This window comes from Vombatus ursinus, unplaced genomic scaffold (assembly GCF_900497805.2).
Source record: "Vombatus ursinus unplaced genomic scaffold, bare-nosed wombat genome assembly UNPS02014778.1, whole genome shotgun sequence".
Lineage (NCBI taxonomy): Eukaryota > Metazoa > Chordata > Mammalia > Diprotodontia > Vombatidae > Vombatus > Vombatus ursinus.
The window spans coordinates 5167326-5173678 of record NW_020954556.1 but is presented as its reverse complement, the minus strand read 5'-3'; positions in this window follow the sequence as shown (position 1 = coordinate 5173678).

Genomic DNA, 6353 nt, shown 5'->3' with positions numbered 1-6353 from the left:
ATGATGATGATGATGATGATGATGATGATGATGATGATGATGATGATGATGATGATGGTGATGATGTTTAGCTTTAAGGTTTGCGAAGTGCTTTACATATATTATCTCACTTAATCTTGTCATCTGCTACTATGCCCCTGGTCATTAGTTTGAATCCTTTCAAATGGGCCTGGGGTCTCCACTTAGCAAAATGGCAAAGGAGATGGGGTACAGCTAGGATGCTAAGTTTCTTTTCGGCCCCCATTATGCACCTGGATGACATGTAAATCAACTTGGGGCAAGATTCTCAAGTATTGAAGCTGGCAATCTCTGCCCCAGGTTCTTTCTTCCACATTTCTATGTTTGTTAGATAACCTAGCGAGCCTCAAAATTCTTTATTTTAAGGGATTGGTGTCTAAAAGCTGAAAGGAATATGGATTCAGGCAGAAATATAGGTGAAGTAAAAATAAGATAGCAATAAACATTTATTTTAAAATCTCTGGTCATTCTAGCAAATTCAAAGTGCTCCTCCTTGCTGGTGAGGGGTGCCCTCTCATAAAAATGTTGCTGAACTTGGAATCAAGAGAGCCTGGTTCTAGTCTCAGCTCTTTCACTATGTAGTAATGAGACCCCAGACAAGTCCCTTAGAATAGGCTCTAGAACTGGAAGTGATAGACCTTAGAGAATATCCAGTCAAGCTTTCATTTTACAGAAAAGGAAACTGAGGCCCAGAGAGGCTTAATGATTTTCCCAAGGCCACACAGATAAGAAATAACAGATAGGAACCCAGTATTTTGAACCCAGGTCTTCTTGTCTCTAAATTCAGTGCTCTTTCCTCCTTTGAGAAATGAGGATTTTGAACTAAATGGGTTCCAAGGCCCCTTCACCTCTAACATTCTATGAATTTTATAATATTTTCCATACATAATGTGTTTATGCTCTAACATTGCTGCACCTTCAAAATCTTCATCTTCATCCATTTAGTTAACATTGACAGTGATATACTTCTGAGACTGGGAGAATGACTTATTCTTTTTTTTTTTTGCACTTGGCAGTATTTTATATTTTTTCCAATTACATGTAAACATAGTTTTCAACATTCATTTGTATAAAATTTTGAGTTCCAAATTTTTCTCCATCCTTCCCTTCTCTCCCCTCTCCCCAAGACAGCAAGCAAGGTTATACATGTACAATCATGTTAAATATATTTCCACATTTGTCACATTGTGAAAGAGGAATCAAAATGAAAGGGAAAAACCACAAGAAACAAAAAACAAAAAACAACCCCCGAAAAGTGAAAATAGTATGCTTTGATCTGCATTCAGACTCCACGTTTCTTTCTTTGGATGTGGATAACATTTTCCATCATGGGTCTCTTGAAATGGAGAATGACTGATTCCTAAGATGGTGAACCTCTAAGTTTTAAAAAAGAGAAATTTATGTTTCAAATCAGGGTTAGATTAGATAACCTCTAAGCTCCCTTTCAGCTTTAGGTTTCCCTGATTTTATTAGCTGTCAAAGAGAAAGAAAGCTGGCTCTGTGGGTGCTAGATAAATACAAATATTTAACCAAAGACATCTTCTCCCAATTCTGGCCATTTTCTCTGGCTGTTTCCCATGCCTGGAATATTCTCCCTCCTCACCTCTGCCTCCTGGCTTCCTTCTATACTTAGCTTAAATTCTACCTTCTCAAGAGGCACTTTCCCGTCCCATCTCTCCCCAGTGCCTTCCCTCTGAAATTACTTTCCATTAACACTATATATAACTTATTAGTACATTTTTTTTGCATGCTGTCTTCCCATTAGAGTGGGAGTTCCTTGAGTGCAGGACTGTGTTTTTGCCTTTCTTTGTATCCCCAGGACTTTAGCACAGCTCCTGGCAGACAGGAAATGCTTAATAAATGCTTGTTATTTAATACAGTAGATAGAGCCCTCTTATTGTGGGAAACAGGTGAAGTGTATGAGTTTTCAAGTGGCACACATCTAGCAGATCCTACCAACCTGGAAAAACTTAACATGTAGACAGATCACAACTTTCCCACAACTTTTGTAGATGGTATCCGAGAGCTGCTTTGGCAGGATTCCTCTCCCTATGGCCAACCCTGTGACATGTCCTTGGACAACAGAAATTAATATAGACCATTGATGACCATATACATTTTTGTTTTCCAAGGGCCAACCTAGCTAAGTGTTCAAGTCACAGGGCTGGCCAGAGGGTGAGAAATCCTCTCGGACACCATCTACAGAAGGTGTGGGGAAACTGTGATCCTGTGATGGTGAAGAGAATACCCACAGAGATTAAATTTTAAAACTTTGAAGTATTGGAGAAGATATAGGCCAAAAGTGGCAGCCTAGTCTCCTGGACGCTGGCTTGCTATTAAACAATTCATAATGGGTATGTTGTACATTGCTATAAATGATAATATAGAGACTATGTGAGTGTTTCTGTTCTCAAACCAAGGATTATATATAATTAACCAATAATTACACGTTTTGTTAGGGAAAGTTATCATATCAGGGAGGTGGTTGCTAAACCTGAGAGAACATGATAAAACACATTTGTTTATGTTTTCTGGAGAGCTAATTGCTGGGCTTGCTTTAAAACCATGGTTGCAGGTCTAGCCATTCTGTCCTCAGGTTTCTGGAATGGCATAAGGGAGTCTAACCATGGGAACTTCAGCAAAATGATTCATTAAACACAGCAATAAGATATGTGCCAGAAATATGTGCATTATCAGGTCCACGATCATCCTGGGTCCCAGGATTTTTCCCTAAGGTCCCTTCCAATTCTGAATTCTGTGTTTTTTGTGGGTTTTTTTTTTTTTTTAATGCAAAGGTCACCTAGCTCTTGCGTTGTTACATAATGTTAATGAACCTCTTAATGAGCGTCCCTGCTTCTAATCATTCCTGTCTTCAATACTTCCCATAGTTGCCATATGGATTTTCCTAAAACACAACTGACTGTGTCACTCCCCTATTCAAAAATCTTCAGTCGGTCTCTATGTTGCCTCGAGGATAAAATACAAACTCTTCAGTCTGGCATTTAAAGTCCTTCACAATATGTCTCCCACTTACCTTTCTACTACAGTCTTAACTTCATATTGCCCTTCCTTAGGTTGTCTCCATTTCAGTGGAGCTGATTTGTTGGCTGTTCCCCATATACAACATTCCATCTTTCCCCAGGTGGTTCCCCACCCCACCCCGCCCGGCCCAGAATGCATTTCTTCCCTGTTCTTTGAATCCCTAGCATCCTATTGCAGCATCTCTGAGATTAGTTTTCCTACTCTTACCAGAATGAATAGTTTGGGCCAACTCTTAGGTCTCCTCTCAGGATACTAGGGGCTAACTCTGAGGGGTCAGGGAAGGTTTTGTAACGTTATCACTCACAAGCCCCCACTGCGGTGCTCCTCATTATCAATTAGTCAGCCAGTTAATTAACCTTTAGGAATAGCTATTAACTAAGGTAGTATAGAAAGAATAGTTGGCGCAAAACCATTCCCCCAGAAGTCTAGGGCACCCTCTCTCACGAGTATATAGTCTAGGGGAAAGTGGATCTGAGCTAAGCTCATTTGGCAAAGGAGTGACTCCCAGCTCCTGGTTGCATGGAAATACTTTTCTCCCCTTGTGGTGTCCTCATGAAGTTCACCTGAGGTGGCCAAAGCTCTTGGCACACCGGTGCCCTTGTAGAGTCCTGAGGCTGCCTATATTTGGCATATTTAGTTTGTCCTCAAATGTCAGTGCAAATGTTGCTATCAGTCATCACTATTCTGGGGACATTGCCACCATGAGAAGTCTAAATATTCCTCCCTTTTGAAGGTTACAAGGTTTTCCTCTGGTCAAGGAGGAGAGGGGGAAATAAAGATTTCCTCCCCCCTTGTCCCCACCCTGAGCATTTCCCTCCCCATGAGGTGAGCTTGCTATTGAAATTCTATCTTCCCAAATGGCCTGCTGTTTTATCCCAAGTCCCACAAGCTGTGACTGAATCTCTACAACCAATCATTAGCTACTTCCCAGGTGTTTTCATCTGCTTTCATTTAATTTATATCCAGTTTATACCTTTAATTGACTAAATCAATAGAAGTGTCTGGTGGTTGTTCACCTCTTTTTGGATGATGGAACAATTCTATAAAGAGGCATTTTCACCTGATAACGGTGTCAGGTGTAGAATATCTGAGCAGCTTTGAGCCTGCTTTATCTGTACATACCATACAGGCCAAGAATGGAGGTTGGGTTGGTAGCAGACACAATGACTCGTCCCAGGCCTAGTTTGCTCCTTTGTTTATTTACGCATTCACCTACATGCAAGAATGGAAGAGACTTGAGAATTTGAAAACTGGAAGAGCAAGAACCCCAGAAATGTTTGGAAATTGTTCGGCAAATAACCATTATATGGATTACAGCGTAGCCTTCAGAGGCTTGCTTTCCCTCCCTATGTTGGATTAAAAACTGGGAAATATGTTAAGTACAGCCCTTGACCTAGAGAGTCACATATGGCCTCCAGGCCGCAGGTTCCCCACCCTTGGCTGAGCCCCATCAAGCTGAGACTATGAATCTCGAAGACCCAGAGGAAGCGGTATAATAACATCGCTAGCTGCCCTCGGCAGCCTGTGGAGGAGTGAATTGTCTCCCGGGTATGTGCTCTTTCTGCATTTTTTACTGATGACCAGCACCCCTCCACACATTTGTCCTGGCTCAAGGTGCTCCCTATGTCTATGCCTCTATGCATACGTTCCCTATGTCTGTCCACTCTCCCCACTGACCCTGTACATCCTGGGAGAGTGCGTTGCCTCTGGTTTATGGAGAAATGGTTTGTTCCTCTGAAATGTTTTATTACTGCTTTCTTGCTGAACTCAAGCAATCAATTTTTTAAAAATAAGTTAAAGAATGTTAAAAATAAAAACATTTTCTAAAAAAAATTTTTTAAGTTGATAAAAGAGTTGATGACATCATGATATGTTTGGTGCAGAAGTTGGGAGTTCTTCAGATATATTCGCTCTGACTATTAAAGGTAAAAGCATTGATGGGGGCTCATGAGTTTTGGTTTTAGGGATGCCTGAGTAGCATTTGGATTCTGAAGCAGCCATTTGGATAGGGGGAGCTCCTGTGAGTTGAGGGTGACCACTGGGCATTACAGAGATAAATAATCTAAAGTAGCAGCCAATTTAGAAGATGCTTGAAGATAGGTCTGGTCCCAAATAAAAAAGTAGAAATATGAACATGCACCCAGAAACTGAATGCTGAAAATTGTGTAAACTCTGTGAGGCACTTCTTGTTATTCTAGCATGAAACTCTTCACCCTACCAAAAAGGGAACTCTTCAGGCAGCCAGGTGGTACAGTGTAACATATAGAGCACTGGAGTCCAGAAGACCTGAGTTCAACTGCTGTCTCAGAAATTTATCAGCAGGAGGGGATAGATGGGGAGAAAATTTGGAACTCAAAATCTTATGGAAGTGAATGTTGAAAACTAAAAATAAATAAATAATTTTTAAATAAAAAAAAGCATTGTGCTTTATAAATGTTCTTGGGGAAGCAAGTTGATTTTTTCCATCTTATTTTGTTTGTGTGGGTCCTTTATTTTTCTTTTCCATTTTAGTGGCTAACTTTCTATATCTATATGTATTTTTTCAATCATCAAATATATATTTTAAAAGAAAGTTTTAAAAGAGTACACAAAAGCAAAGCAGTTCTTAAAGTTTTATATTTTTAGAACTGGTAGTTGAATTCCTGTGTTTCAGACTTCAGAAAAGCAGTCTTATTGTCTATCTAAACAATTTTCTATACAACAGAATGTAGTAGCAAGCAATATCAATAAGTATTAAGAATTGAATATTAAGGACAAATTTTAGTTCCTCACATTGGTGGTGTTTTCTAAGGAATATTATCGACATCTTGAGTGTTACCACTGAATTTTCATTTTCATTTCTGTTGTTTTTATCTGTTAAAAAAAACTGCTAAAAAAAAAAAAGAAATTTATCAGCTGAGTGACCCTGGGCAAGTCCCTCAGACTCAGTTTCCTCACTTGTAAAATGGGGATAATAAAAACACCTTACTCCCAGAGCTGTCGTGAGGATAAAATGGGATAACGTGTGTACAGTATTGCGCAAACCTTAAAGCAGAAAACAAATGTTAAACTATTATTATTCTCAGACCATGTCTTTTTGCTACCTCCTCAGATTCAGTTCAATCCTGGCGCTTACCCTGTCTCTGCTCCCCAGATCAGTAACCAATGTCTTCTTCTTCTTCTTCTTTTTTTTTTAAAGGCGATTGGGGTTAAGTGACTTGCCCAGGGTCACACAGCTAGTAAGTGTCGAGTGTTTGGTCTGAGGCCAGATTTGAACTCAGGTCCTCCTGACTTCTGGGCCGGTGCTCTGTCCA